Source organism: Triturus cristatus, chromosome 7, assembly GCF_964204655.1.
Source record: "Triturus cristatus chromosome 7, aTriCri1.1, whole genome shotgun sequence".
Classification (NCBI taxonomy): Eukaryota; Metazoa; Chordata; class Amphibia; order Caudata; family Salamandridae; genus Triturus; species Triturus cristatus.
Genome location: NC_140590.1, coordinates 641878227 through 641894727, shown reverse-complemented (window position 1 = coordinate 641894727; position 16501 = coordinate 641878227). Strand labels below are relative to the sequence as shown.

General features: G+C 44.8%; 1 protein-coding gene across 1 annotated transcript in view; it reads left to right on the top strand.

The window, feature by feature from the left end:
- The window catches only part of CACNG4 (calcium voltage-gated channel auxiliary subunit gamma 4), a 539024-nt gene that overhangs the window by 433171 nt on the left and 89352 nt on the right, over positions 1-16501 (top strand). The window lies entirely within an intron of this gene.

The window sequence follows — 16501 nt, the reverse complement described above, 5'->3', positions numbered from 1 at the left end:
CTCTTCCCTACTGTTTTCCATTTTTAAGAAAAATATATATTTTTATTGTTTTTTTTAAAAGCTCAGCACCTGCAATCAAATACTGGGACTCTCCTTTCTTTTTCATATTTTTATGTACATTTAAAAAAATGTAATTTCTCCAATCATGGCATCCACGACCTTGCAACAAAAAATTTCAGATCACTGCCTACTGTGTAATAAGTGACCTACGGATGCATGTGTGGTGACGCAGGTGCACATATCATGTGGTAGCCACTGTAGCATTATGAAACATACGCGTACATCCATGATGGCGCTCATCAGAAACAGCAATAACCATTTTATTGTTTTCCTTTTGCTGATGCTGAACAGCATTGGTAAAAACCACTGACAAAACCAATATGTCTAAGGGCCGGATTACGATGGTGGTGGGACAGCCTCCGTCAAGCAGTCGGTGGTGGTCCCACCACCAACGGCCCCTGCAGGTCCGCGGCGGGTGGATGCATATGGCAGATAGATCGCCCGCTCCCCATCCGATGGGCTCAAAGAGCCTACCGGAGGGACTGCAATCCATACAATAGGGGTGGTGCCTGCTCAGGCACCGCTGTAGGGATTACAATGCCCTTACCACCTGCCATTTCATGGAGGTCCGCCCGCCATGAAAACGCAGGCGGAAAGGGATTTTGGGCACCTAGCGGGGCCCCCTTCCCCCTCTAGCCCTCAGCTATGAGGTCTGGGGGGTACCTCTGGTGCCTCCCTGAACATCACTGCACCATGTGGCAGGCACCGCATGGTGCCTGCCACAGGGTGCAGGGTTGTTTACAAACATGACTATCAGCAGTGAGGCGTGTGCTGCAGCCCTTTTTCGGGCCGCAGCACAAGCCTCCGTGCTAAGAGGCATGTTTCCGACCGCCTCCACGGCGGTCGGATAGTAATTTGTCCGGTGGGACTGCCGACTCCCTGTCGGCCGGTTCCGTTCCCGACAGGATGGCAGTCGGATGCTCGTTCGACCGCCATCATAATCAGGCCCTAAGTTTGGAAAGCCTAAAGGCACAAACAAAGGGCTCTGTCATTGCTTTTGATATTAATGTTGTCATGAGATGGTTGTCTATTTCCACTGTGCGTGCTGGGATTCTCTAGACAGATTTTTTGGGTTGATGAGATTGCTTTGTATTTGCTTTTCCCAGCAAGATTCCAATGTATTCGCTGATTAGCCCCATATGCCCTTGCTCCTTTCTTTTTTGTGTTTTTTGACTGCTGCCGTACTTTTTCCTCCGCTTTTTCACATCTAGCTAGCACTTTTGCCCTATGCCTTCCTCCTTCTCCCACCCATGTCAGGCAGAGAACAGGGGGTGATTTCCATGTCAATTTAGGCTGTTTTTGGGCTACAAAATCGAATTATTGGATTTACGAACTTATTCTTTCATTTTCTTGTATTTTGAGTTTTACTCTGTATGTAAAAAAATAATAATTTGGCAATAACTTAGAATTAGTGACTATCCCAGCAAACATTTCTAGGCTATCATCAAACCCTTTTTAGATTTTGCCTGCACATCACTTGCACTGTGCTTGAGAAATCTATTGTTTTTAATATAAACATAAAGGGACTTATATCCCGCCTCCTCTCTTTCCTTGCTTCTCATTGGTTCCTGTGCGTGCCACTTACTTTTTCTCCATTTCTATAGGCTGTAGCATATTTTCCTGAATTTACCAATGCTTGTTCCAGGTCTGCTTCTCTTATCAGTTTCCCACTTCCTAAATACTGTTAACATCCGCTTTGGTGGAACCATATTTTCATAAAGTTTTGCCTTTTACTATTGCAGCATATTTATATAAAAATGTATCACCCGGAGAGATTAGGTGATTTGCATAGAATCACAGGATGTTGTAAGGCCCCGCTGAGACTCGAATCAGGATCCCTAGCTCTCGAGACAGCAACTCTGGCCGCTGCATCGCATCATTTCTACTCCTGTGTTATCTGTCAGGGAGCTGTTTCCTTCTCCCAGACGATGATTGATGAAAACAGCTCTTTATTATTTACATAGGCAAAACCGATGCATTTCCAATGCTCGCTAATTTAGATGTCTTCCTCAAAATATTGTTCTTCTTTCTACAAGCAACAAATACTGCAGCTCCAATAATTAATGCTCCTGCTTTCAGAAGTCAATAATAATGAGAAGGATTGAGCTGTCGGTTACAGAGCTACGAACCAACAAGTGTTTTTTTTTAAGTTTGGTATTAAAGAAATGATTAATTGCTGCAGTTCCCGGCAGTGCTTAATCTGAGCCAGTGCTCAGCACCGGCACCTAATCCTCATCACCGGTGCTTATAGTACCAATTAAGGACACACTCATTTGTAAGGTACGCAATTCTCCCCAGAATCACAGGACGTTGATCCACGCCGAGACTCGAACCCAGTTCCCCAGCTCCGAAATTGGCAGCTCTAGCCATTAGGCCAAGTCCTCTCCAGCATAATCGGTGCTGGGGCTCTAGTCAGGTGCCTGCCATGAGGGAAATTATTGTTTATGTACAGCACACATAGAAGTTGCAAATCATAATTTTTTTATAATGATTGTTTATGTGCAGGAAGGCACTCCTTCCTTCACATGAACAATCATTCATGGCGATTTCCTGTTTCTATGTGTGCTGCACAATGCAGCACACATAGAAACAGCAAAAACGAGGAGAAATTAAACATTTCTCCTCATTTCGCCATGTTAAGACTAGGTTTTTTTTTGTCTTAATTTCGACGCTGCACCATACTTACGCCACCCTTGTAAATAGGGGGCAGCGTAAAAAAGAAAGGGGTGTTGCGGCGGAATGCCCACCGTAGCACCCATTTCCCTTTCACGCTGAGTGCTGCGTGAAATGGGGCCTTATTTACAAGGTGGCATTAAGCCACGTTAAGTGGCTTCACGCTGCCTTGTAACTAAGGCGATGGACTTAACACAACCATATTGTCTTAAAAAGTGACGTTCTGTTGGTGCTAAATCCTTGTACATATGCCCCTATGTTTGTGTTATACTCGTTGCCCTTCTAAGTTCATCACAGTAAGCAAACTACAGTATGTGACCTGACAGTGAATTCTGCAACTCCAGAGTTTGTCACTATGTTAACAAGTTAAAAGATATGATCTCCTAATTGGTGCTATTGGGCACTTACAATTCTGCCCACAAAAGAGAATTTTAATTAGTAACAAAAAAAATAATAATACCAGCATGTCTTATTTCCCTTTGTTCCAGTTCATTAGCTTTCAAGCAAGGGCTCATATTATTTTCAGTGGGATGATGTAACTCAATGAATCACATTTGTGTTGCAAGTTCTACACATGGGGCCCGATTCACAAAGGTAAACTTAGACAGTTGTCTAAAGGCGCAATTCACAAACGTTAACTTAGACCTGAAGTTCAAGTTTAAACCAGAAGTCTAGTACTTCAGGTGTTAATTTACCTTTGTGAATTGGGTAGTTTAGATTCAGGTCTAAACTTAGACTTCAGGTCTAAACTTAGACTTCAGGTCTAAGTTTACCTTTGTGAATTGGGCCCATGCCCTTCGAGTTGCAGGTTAGAATCTTGGAAACAATGGACTCACAGTTTAATTCTTCGGGGTTGCATTAGTTGAGTATCATCAACGTGTTAATGATAACACCTTTTGTTTAAGAACCAAGGGCCAGATTTAGAGCTTGGCAGACAGAGTTTTCCATACATTAAATGAAAATACCTTTTCTGAAACAATCTTTTGAGGATATTAGTTTGACGATCTCTTGTGCACTGATCCTTATATAATTTGACTGTATAGAAATGTATGCCAATGTCAATGTGTATTAATTTGGATTAGGCCATTCATCATCATTACTGTACATTATACATTGTGCGCTTCTTCTATTTAATAAGGGTGGTATCTATGTATCATGATGTTAAGGAGAAGAATATACTGTCGTGCAAAAAGTATTTTCTATCATATTATTTGTTTAATTTGATTTGCACAGTAGATTATGAAACTCGTAACTTAAGAGTTTAAACATTATGTGCATGTATATATTAAGAGAGAAATTCTATATATTGGTATTGGCAAATACATTTTGGTAGCAAATGGATATTTCAAAATGGCCGCCGCTTTACTGACATTATGAGACCATATGTGTGTATTTGACAAATGTCTTTGTTTATAGTGCTTCATTATTTATACCGGGTCTGGTTAATTGACTCCATGACCCATAGGTTGGATATGGCCGAAATGCGTTGGGAGGAGCTGTTTTTCCCAAAAAAAAAAATTCATTCAGAGACCAGGAGAGTTTAAGGTTATTCTTGGAAAGTCGAGAATTTGTGTTACGGGCTGCTGAAACCCGACTCAGACCTCCGAGTAAGTGGCCCAAAAAAAATACTGGCATAATATATATACATATATATATATATATATATATATATATATATATATATATATATATATATATATATATATATATATATATATATATATATATATATATATATTATCTACTGGCGGTCGCCAGTAGATAGTTATAGTTAGGACCGTGTTTCCATAGGAAATCTCAAAATTCTATTTTGAATAACTTTGGCGCCGGTTAACGAATCCTCGCGAAATTTTCAAAACTAATGGGGCGCTCTGTTCAGCTCCTACCCTGAAAGTCTCGGGGTGATTCGTCAAGCGGGGGCCGAGAAAAAAGGGGGTCCCAAAACACGTTTTCCCCATGCATTTTTCCATAGGACCTTTAGACGCAGCTACAGCCCGAACGGCTGAACAGAATTACTTGAAATTTGGCAGAGAGGTAGCCATAAGGTCAAGGAAGTGCCTTTTGCAGGTCTGGTGTAAATCTGTTCAGTATTTCCTGAGAAAATAGCATTTAAAAGCCTATCAATATCTATACGCGCGCAGGGTGCGCGCACACCGTGCGAGCACCCTAACGTGCGCGAGCGTAATTCTGATTGGTGGTTACATGTTAGTCAACGTTCGAATCGGTCGAAATCAGGAAGTGTCGGCCGCCATTTTGTTTGTTTTCAGTGCGAGAGTGAAAAAGGAAGGTGGCGAACGTGAAAAGGGGGCAGGGTATAGAGTTCCTGACCCCCTAGCCTTTGTCAGGGGGTCCCTGAAGGACCCCGAAGGTAGGAAAAAAAAAAATCTTTTTTTTTTAAATCGCGGGGTTGCGCGCACGGTGAAAAACCAAAATATATATATATATATATATATTTTTTTTTTTAATTTTTAAATCGCGGGGGTGCGCGCACCGTGCGCGCACGGTGAAAATAAAAAAAAAATAACAAAAATTTTTAGTACGTAGTTTATTGTAAAATAAATACATAAACAAAATAATAATACATAAATAAATTAGCATTTAAAAAACCGTACAAATTCACTGAAAAAACCATAGGTTTCACACATGTTATAGTTAGGAATTAGCATTTAAAAAACCTTGCAAATTCACTTAAAAAACCATAGGTTTCACACATGTTATAGTTAGGTGGATATTTCATTCGTAAAAAACCAATGAAATTCCCCCGTTATAGTTAGTTCAGATAACTATAACTCGCGCGACCGCCACTCTATCACAAGGATGATGTCATCAGTGATGTCATGAGTGATGCCACTGACCATGTCATGAGTGATGTAATATGTGACGTCATGAGCAGTGGATTGCGGGCGCGGAGGCGATCGAAACGCGTCTGAGGCGGACACTTGTCTGGCAAGAATGAAATAAACGTCGGAATTAAAACTGTGGAACCGCTTGGTGTTTGCATTTGGACGACAGCATTGTGCATGGTTTAAGAGGTCCATACCTGTATCCAACTCCCTTTGTTGAATTCGGGAGGTCAGGACTTTGTTTTCATATATATATAGATATATAGATATATAGATATATAGATATATTGATATATATATAGATATATATAGATAGATATATATATAGATCAATAACTTTGAAAACGGCAAGAGTCCAAAGGAAAAGTCCACTCCAGGGTTGCGTGATAGCAATGATTTTTATTTTCAGCAGCAAGTTTCGGCTCAATTGAGGCTTTTTCAAGGTTACGAGCCCCTCCACCATCAGAAAATAAATAAGCATTTCAGTATAGACAGTGAAGAAATCTTCCATCAAGTGTCAAACCAGTATATAATGCACCTGAACATATTTACACAATAATAGAATATTACAATTCATCACAGTGAAATATCCAACATAATATTTAAAGTGCACAAAGAAAAATAAATAAATGAAATGCAAACAGGGACACAAATGAACAAAGACAAAACACTATTGTTCACGAAAGCTGCATATCAATTCATCTTCCCAAACACAGTCTCCTATAAGGCGAAGCTCGATATCAACTGAAAGCAGCAAATTACATATGCATAATGAGTAATACACTGTACAAACAATGTGTATTGTGCAATATATAAATATTAAGCCCAAATATGATATTCTAATAATCAAAAAGGCGACAAAGCCTACAATTTAGCCTCAGTGGGCAATTCATAAGCATCACCAATCATGATGCGAATGGAGCAGTCACTATATACACTAAGCGCAATGAACATATTCAATTCTATAAGATTTTGCCCCAGTGGACAATACTTAGATTGCAGGTGGAATTCATTACAAAAAAGTAGGCAGCATACACAGAGCAGTGCTGTGCTACAAATTGTGTAGCATTGTAGACATGTAATTTAATTAATACCAAGTCTACACACATAGTCATATGTGCAACATGGAAGGCCACCATGTAATGAACAGTATATCTAAATCTATTAGTACAATTGCCATAAATATAGACAAATTGCATTCAATTTTCAAAGAGTTTTACCATCATACATCAGTGGGCAAATCAACCTTACAATGGATAATATTGATATGCCATCATTCCCTTTGAGAGAATTTGTCACTAACACATTTTCGACAGTAACTTAGCCGACATGTACCTCTAGTTCTTCATCCTTGTTGAAACCTAAGGGATGTTTTGTCTATAAGTCAAGGATATACCTAGATTCCAGTTGTCTGAGCTGTCTGGTTCTGTCTTGCTATGGGATAGAAGGTGCCCATATTTCTAGTTGCTCTCTGATGTTCAAGAATGCGTTCCTAAGTGGAAATGAGGTACATGAGATTGCAGGGGAAGCTCAACCAACATATGCACACAGTAGTCAGATGAACATGTTAGAAACTGGGTGATATGTCTCTTTCCTCCACTAAATGACAAATATTCATGGGTATTCACAGTATGTTTCCATGCCTTACATTGGCTTCTTTTAAAGAAGCCCACAGATTTGGACAACCACATTTCCCCTTTCAGATTTTCAGCATGATAGCTATGTGTTAAGATGTCCCCCAGGGATTTTCCTCTTCTGTATGTAATAGAGGGTCTGGTAGGTAATCCAGGGCCTATGATCCCATAATTTCTCAAAATGGACCAATGTTTGCTCATGATGTTCCTTATCATATGTGATGATCTATTATATATAGAAGTCAGGCATTTACACTCATCTATCTGAGATTTATCAGTGTTAGGGAATAGGAGTTGGTCCCTAGTGACCGGATCAGCTCTTCTTTGAGCCTTATGAAAAATTTGGCCACATGCCCCCTTCCCCTAAATCTCATATTCATGTGACTTTTTATGTTTTTGAAACTCGTCTTCCACGTTACATGCCGACTTAATCCTCAATCCTTCTCAATAGGGGATGCTGTTCTTTAAGTTTTTGGGTGATGATTTTGAAATGTAATACACAATTCCCGGCTGATTCCTTAGGAAATATAGTGGAATAGACTTTCCCTTTTGCCACCCAAAGTTTAACATCCAGAAAATCAATCTAAACCTGTCGTCTCTCTTGATCCAACCTATGAATGGGACAGACTGGAGGGGTAGTGCTTAAAAGACGTCTGTCACTCCCCCAAGGCACCATGGTCCAGGCTATTAGGAGAGAGTGCAATCTGGTCTCTTGGAACATGGCGGCCTCCACTCGGTCTCTAAGATACTTTAACAAATTGTTGGAGGATGATGAGGTGGCTAAAGTCTCTAAATTGGAAGAGATCCAAAGTACTGAAAGGATGTGGGCAAAGGCCGTTAGAATCAGAATAATTGCAATTAAGAACCTCCATCTAAATAGTGTCTCAGTGACATCTTGGCTCACCTTTCCAGGCAAACAAGCACTGAGAGAATCCGCTGTTACGGCATCAGAATTAATAGATCTATTGTATTTAAAGAAGAAATCATCTATTAGTTTCTCGTTTGCTACATTTGGCCAGGATAGTGTTTTCCCTTATCTATCCCGGTTACCAGACCCAGGTTTGAGAAACGAAATATTAAGGGCTAGGGCGGGATGTAATCCAATCTATTCATCCCACCCACATAGGACTAGGGTGCAGAATAATAGTGGTCTCTGTCCCTGCCCTTTGAAAGTTAAATGTACCCTTATGCATATTCTAATGGACTGCGTCTTTTTTCTCGCAAATCAAATGAAGTTTTTAAGTCCTCAGCTTTTTTAATATGATGCTCTTCATAGGAACAACGCGGTGGAGTTATTGTCTGAGATGCGCTATTTAGATGTGGCAGTTGGGATTGCTCGGTTTTTACGATCTGTCAAACAGAAATTTAAAGATGAAATGTAATGGGTCGGGAGTGGGGTAGCTAAGAGGGGGGGTCTTTTAAAGGTTTTACTTGTCAAATGTGTATTTAGAATGTTTTATGGACAAATGTCTGAATAAACTTGTCTCTGAACCTGAAGCTGACTCATTTTAGTCATGAATCTTATATTGAAAGGATTAGCATTCAGCAATTGTATACATCCCAGTGCCTTTTCAAAGAGCCTATTCCACAGAATAAATACATAATCTATGTACCTAGTCTACACAGATACATGTTGGGTGAACACCTCATTATTTTTCACCCAGGCCACCTGTTCCTCCCACCAGCCCATCATAATATTTGTGAATGTAGATGACAAAGCAGGTGTTCATCGCGGTAACCATCCACATATGTGCCATTGACAAAAAATATATTCTCCTTAATGCAATATCTAATCATGTGAAGCAAAATGTTGTTATGTTTGTAAAAACAGACAACTCTGATTTTCAAAAAGTGTTCATTAACCTTCGCTCCAATCTGGTGATAAATGCATGCATAAAATGATGCGACATATATAGTGATCATCACATATGTGTCCACCCATTCAGTGCTTTGTATCTTTGTCAGAAAGTCACTGCTGTCCCTGCACTACAAAGGTAGCATGGAGGCAAAGGGAAAAAGAAAGAAATTAATATAAATGGCAGTGTTTTCTAAAAATCCCTCATTAAAGGATACTATTGGCCTCCACAAGGGATTGGATATGCTTTTATGGACTTTAGGCAAGAGATAAAAACATGGTGTCTTAGGATAAACCTTTCTTAGAAACAGATATTTATCAAAATCAAGTATGACGTTATCACCCCATTCAGACAAATAATCATATTTGCGTACCAATTCTTTATATATTTCTAATTTGATGATCTCATAGTATTCTGATTGGTATAACTGTCTGAGTGCCTCACTTTCATACATAGCAACATCGAATAGCACTATGTTCCCACCCTTATCTGCGGGTTTAATGACTATTATGTCTTTCGATTTTAAGGCTGTTTATGCTTGTTTCTGTGCGTTAGATAAATTGCCAGGAGCTCTATTCACCATTTTTAATTCCTTCACCGTAATATCATGAAATACAGCGACACTATCGGGAGGCAACAATGGTATCATCCTAGATGTCAATTTGAAACCACTGCCACTTGGAGTGTTTACATCTATTCCCAAAGACTCCAGAATTTTATTTAATTCCACATCAGGATTTTCCGATTCCCCCACCTTGAGTAGCGTCTAAAGGGCCAAGAGACAATCTACATCACCAACTTTGATGTCACTGCTCTCAGTAGAAATTGCCAGAAAGAGTAGTATTTTTTAGTAGCTATCAAATGCAATTTCTGGAGTTTTAACTTCTTGATAAAATGATACAAGTCTACTCATGTTTTTGCATTGATAAAGTCCAAGCTAGGACAAAACATCAGTCCCAGCTCAAGGAGGGATCTTTCTACATCATTCAATGATCTTATAGAGAAGTTGATGACTGTGGGTTTCTGCATTAGGTTTTCTTGTTCCGATGGGTGCTCCGCCCTGATTGCGATGGATTGCATTCCTCCTCTTCTTGTGCGTTTCCTCTATTTGCATCTCGTCCACTTCCTATGCCCTTTAACAGAGGTCCTTTTTAGGTCTTGCTGAGACAGCGAAAGCTGTCTCTTTGAGACATTTTGTATCAATCAATCAATCAATCAATCAATCAAAGCATTTATATAGCACACTACTCACCCAGAGGGTCTCAAGGCGCTAGGGGAGGGGGGTCCGCTACTGCTCGAACAGCCAGGTCTTGAGTTGCTGGCAGTGCAGGTGCTCGGCGGGTGCGAGGGTGTCGTCGGTGTTGGTCGTGATGCGGATGGTGTTCCTGTGGATGATGGCGATGCCTCCTCCGGTGTGGTTGATGTGGTCCCTTCGGATGATCTTGTAGCCGTCTGGGATGGCGATGGCAATGTCGGGCGTTGAGGAGGCGTTCATCCAGGTTTCCGTGAGGAAGGCGACGTCTGGGGCTGTGGTGTCGAGCAGGTTCCAGAGCTCGACGGCGTGTCTGTGGACGGAGCGGGTGTTGAGCAGGATGCATTTCAGGTGGCTGCTGCTGTTGCTCGTCTTGGTCTTGGTTGGTGCTGGAGTAGTGCAGGTCCGGATGCAGGTGAACTTGCAGGAGTTGCAGCAGAAGGGTCCGTGGGTGCGTCTCGGGGTGACTCGGTAGCATCCTGGGCTTCGGCCGGCGTTGAGTGCGTTGAGGGTGGCGGCGTCGTACGTCCGGCGGGTGGGCTGGGGTCTGCGGGTGCCAGGGGTCCTGGCGCTGGGCGCGGTCCAGGCGCGGACGGGAGTAGACGGGCTTACCTTTGGCGCACCTTCGGCACTCAATCGGTGCTCCCGCTGCGCGCGTCCGCTGCGCGGTCGCTCTGGGGACGTCATAAGAAGGGAGCCGGTCGGGAGGGTCTGCGGGGAGGCGGGAGCGCGAGCCAATCGGCTGGCGGGGGGGCAGGGCCACGGGCTGGGGCGGCGGGAAAGCTGGAGCGGGCTTGGCAGCCCTCGGGTGGCTGGGGCTGCGGGAGGCTGGTGTGGGCTCGGCGGCCCTCGGGTGGCTGGGGCTGCGGGAGCAGGCACAGGCACAGGAGCGTGGGGGTGACCAGGCCGGAAGTGTAAGTGGGCTTTCAAAAGTGCTACCCACATGGTTTTGCTGGCCTAGGGCTTGAGTGCACGATGGCGTGCACGTGCACAGCTGCTCCTCTGCTCCTTGCATTCCCCCCTCCCTTCTCACCCAGCCCTTTGATGCTCTGCTCGATTACTTTCACTTTAGCCGCTTTGACCCTTGCATTCCCCCCTCCCTTCTCACCCAGCCCTTTGATGCTTTGTTCGATTACTTTCACTTTCACCGCTTTGATGTTTGATCGCAAACGCGATCACTTCCGCTTGGCATAGCCTGTACTTGTTCTCTTTGTCCTCACATATGCTCTTCCCTCTATGTTTTTCTCTCTGGTCTCACATGTGCTATTCCCTCTGTATTTTCACTCTGCCCTCACATGTGCTTTTCCCTCTCCATTTTTCTCTCTTTCCTCACCCATGCTATTCCCTCTGTATTTGTCTCTCTTCCCTCACATGTACTCTTCCCTCTGCATTTTTTCTCTATGCTCTCACATGTGCTCTTCGCTCTGTATTTTTTTCTCTGCCCTCGCATGTGTTCTTCTCTCTATATTTTTCTCTCTGCTCTCACATGCTCTCTTCCCTCTATGTTTTTATATCCAGTCTAACATGCGCCCTACCCTCTGTATTTTTCGCTTTGCTCTCACATGAGCTCTTCCCTCTCTATTTTTCTCTCCTCCCTCGCATGGACTCTTCCCTCTGTATTTTTCTCTCTGCCCTCACGTGCTTTTCCCTCTGTATTTTTCTCTCTGCCCTCACATACTCTTCCCTGTATGTTTTCCTCTTTGCCCTCAAGTGCACTCTTCCCTCTGATCACATGCATACACAACTATGCACACATACAAACACACACATGCATTTACACACACACACATGAACATATACAAACACACACAGACATGCATAAACATATGCTTATACATGCACACCAACACACCAAACCCACATACACATATAAACAAGCACGCACACCAACATACTCAAACACATATACATACACACAAACATGCATACACAGACATAGGTATACACACAAACATATGTGTACACATCCATGAAGACAAATGAACACAATGACACACCCATACTTGCACACCAACACACACATGCATACACAAACATATACACATACAAACAGACACACATGCATACACACACAGATATATACATATAGACACACACACTATGCACACACACGCATCTCCCGTACTGTCTCAGGGGAAGAGTCGGTGTCAGCTGTCTCCTAGAGGGAGATCTTGCATGAGACAGTAAGACTCAGAGACATGTGGCGGTGGGGAGAGACAGACATGCCTCCCTTTAATTGTGTTGTTGCAAGATGGTGACTATCTTCTGCCACTGGTGCATTCAGATAAGCGGCAGGAAGTTCGTCGGACACATGCACTGGTTTCAATTTCGAGAAAGTGGGGTGAACGTTTCACAGATCGGGAGTGTGTGTCAGTACGTTTTGTTTAACCGTGTGGTCATGAATCCTTTAATTGCATAAGTGAGCGGGTATGGATGTAAACAAAAGTGTAACACTAATACCACATTTTCTGTCACTCTTGTGAACAGGTTTGCTGTGAATGTATGAATGAGAATGGCGTTTTAGAATACGTTGCATGGAAAAGGGTCAACATGGTGTATACGTGTTTTTGGGTGTTTTTTTATTTTTTTTTAATTTATTTTTTATTGCATGGTTAACGTCATAATATACCGGATTCGGATGCTTCATTGTAGATCAGTTGTTTGGCCCGTGGTTATTTACGAGTTTGGAAAATACTTTTGTATTGTTTCGATTCTTTTTGTCTCTGCCCTATCTCTTGGCTGCGTCCTTACTCTCTCCCATCTTCTCTCTCCACCTCTTTGCTACATGTTCTCTCGTAATGTTTTCATTTTCCCCAACTCTCCTCTTTACTCTCTCTAATTCTTTTTTTGCTCCTTTTCTGTCTCTGTCCCTTCTCTCCTCTTTCTCTCCCCACCTGTCCCTTCTCTAACCCCACTCCTCTTCCTCTGCCCGCCCCCCCATCCCTCTCTCTCAGAGTACTGCAGCATAGGCAGCACCAGGTCTCTGATGCCTTCTCAGTGTTGGCCCTGGGGGTGGAGGAGGTAAGTCAGCCCCCCAAGTGAATCCCATTATCAACAGATAGTGAACCTCTATTTACCAACAAGTACGGAGCGGTCTCGGGTGACGGCTGATGCGAACAGTGATCTGCTCTCGGCCCCGGCAGGGCCTGTGGGGTGGGGGCGTTACCTTACACTAGGAGAGGAAGTAAAAGTGATATCCTCCCCTCCCCCCCACTCCTCCCCTGTCTCTCCTCACCCTCCACCTCTCTCTCTCCTCCACTTCTGATTCCCTTCCAACTCGGTCTCTCCTTACCCTCCACCTCGGTCTCTCCTTACCCTCCACCTCAGTCTCTCCTTACCCTCCACCTCGGTCTCTCCTCACCCTCCACCTCGGTCTCTCCTCACTCTCCACCTCCGTCTCTCCTCACCCTCACCTCCGTCTCTCCTCACCCTCCACCTCGGTCTCTCCTCACCCTCCACCTCGGTCTCTCCTCACCCTCCACCTCCGTCTCTCCTCACCCTCCAACTCTGTTTCTCCTCACCCTCCACCTCACCCTCCACATGTCTCTCCTCACCCTCCACCTCACCCTCCTCACCCTCCACGTGTCTCTCCTCACCCTCCACATCTCTCCTCACCCTCCACGTGTCTCTCCTCACCCTCCACACGTGTCTCTCCTCACCCTCTACATGTCTCTCCTCACCCTCCACACGTCTCTCCTCACCCTCCACACGTGTCTCTCCTCACCCTCCACACATGTCTCTCCTCACCCTCCACACGTCTCTCCTCACCCTCCACACGTGTCTCTCCTCACCCTCCACACGTGTCTCTCCTCACCCTCCACACATCTCTGCTCACCCTCCACACGTGTCTCTGCTCACCCTCCACATGTGTCTCTGCTCACCCTCCACACGTCTCTCCTCACCATCCACACGTCTCTCCTCACCCTCCACACGTCTCTCCTCACCCTCCACATGTCTCTCCTCACCCTCCACACGTCTCTCCTCACCCTCCACACGTCTCTCTCCTCACCCTCCACCTCACCCTCCACACGTCTCTCCTCACCCTCCGTGTCTCTCCTCACCCTCCACGTGTCTCTCCTCACCCTCCACGTCTCTCCTCACCCTCCACGTGTCTCTCCTCACCCTCCACATGTCTCTCCTCACCCTCCATGTCTCTCCTCACCCTCCACGTGTCTCTCCTCACCCTCCACGTGTCTCTCCTCACCCTCCACACATCTCTCCTCACCCTCCACACGTGTCTCTCCTCACCCTCCACATGTGTCTCTCCTCACCCTCCACACGTGTCTCTCCTCACCCTCCACATCTCTCCTCACCTTCCACACGTGTCTCTCCTCACCCTTCACACGTGTCTCTCCTCACCCTCCACACGTGTCTCCTCACCCTCCGCCTCACCCTCCACATGTGTCTCCTCCTCACCCTCCACATGTGTCTCCTCCTCACCCTCCACAGGTGTCTCCTCCTCACGCTCCACATGTGTCTCTCCTCACCCTCCACACGTGTCTCTCCTCACCCTCCACACGTGTCTCTCCTCACCCTCCACGTGTCTCTCCTCACCCTCCACGTGTCTCTGCTGCACGCCTCACACTGCTGCACGCCACACACTGCTGCACGCCTCACACTGCTGCACGCCTCACACTGCTGCACGCCTCACACTGCTGCACGCCACACTGTTGCATGCCGCTGCACGCCACACACTGCTGCACGCCTCACACTGCTGCACGCCACACACTGCCACACACTGCTGCATGCCGCACACTGCTGAAGGCCGCACACTGCTGCATGCCGCACACTGCTGCATGCCGCACACTGCTGCATGCCACACACTGCTGCACGCCACACACTGCTACACGAAACATTGCTGCACGCCACACACTGCTGCACGGCACACACTGATGCAACCGGCACACTGCTGCACGCCACACACTGCTGCACACTTCTGCATTACTCACTGCTGCACGCAGCACACTGCCGCACACTGCTGCACGCCGCTGCACGCCACAGTGCTGCATGCCTCACACTGCTACACGAAACACTGCTGCACGCCGCACACTGCTGCACGCCGCACACTGCTGCACGCAGCACACTGCTGCACGCCGCACACTGCTGCACGCCGCTGCATGTCACAGTGCTGCATGCCTTACACTGCTACACGAAACACTGCTGCACGCCGCACACTGCTGCACGCCGCACACTGCTGCATGAAGCACACTGCTGCACGCCGCACACTGCTGCATGTCGCACACTGCTGCACACCTCACACTGCTGCACGCCGCACACTGCTGCACGCCGCACACTGCTGCACTCCACACACTGCTTTTATGCGAGTTTATGCTACTAACATTGTAAATGACAATGCCTTTTATTTGTTTTAAAACCAAAACATAAATAAAAGGCATTCTAATTTTACAATGCCAATAGCTCAAACTCTTATAAATGCGAGACCTATTGCATTGCAAATGCTTGTTGGGTTTGTCCGCCTGACGCAGTAAACAATATTCATAGTAAGAAACCCCCCGTTGGTTAACAGAAGTGCAGAAGCCTGCCGCGTCATCTGTATCGGTACTACTATCCGAACTGGATTCCATGACGCATTTCCTTTCTATAGACATCATATTTTCTAGCAAATGTCAGAATTCTGCCCTCTGCATAATCCTTTCTATCCCACTGAGATTTTTGTTGTTTCTTTAACTTAACTTCCTCCTCGTACTTGAGCAGTTTATCCGTCATAACTAGTTGCAAATCTTTAATCATAGTTTGGTCAATCTCCTTTTCAAGCTTTTTTAGCTCTTCTATCTCACGGCAGGTTCTCACCACATCCAATTCAGCATATTTAATGAGAATTTGCATCATACCTTTACAGGATTTTTCAGTAAAATCGCCCATTCCTCCAAGAGCCCTGGAAAAAGATATTCATAGGTAGGCATAATAAAGATACATAATCCATGTGGTACTCGATTCGCTTCAATGGTTCTGGTCAGTGATGGCAGTTCCCTCCATGTGCTTATTTCCTTGTGCATTAATTTTTCAAAAGCAAATACTTTTTGTTTAATGGTCACAGTACCTGTATGTTGCAATCCTGCTCCAACCACCTCATTGTTTGTGCTAGTTTCATCCATATCGGCAAAAATTTGTTTAGCTGTTTCAAGTTGAATGCTGTCACTAGCAGCCATCTCTGCTGGCAAT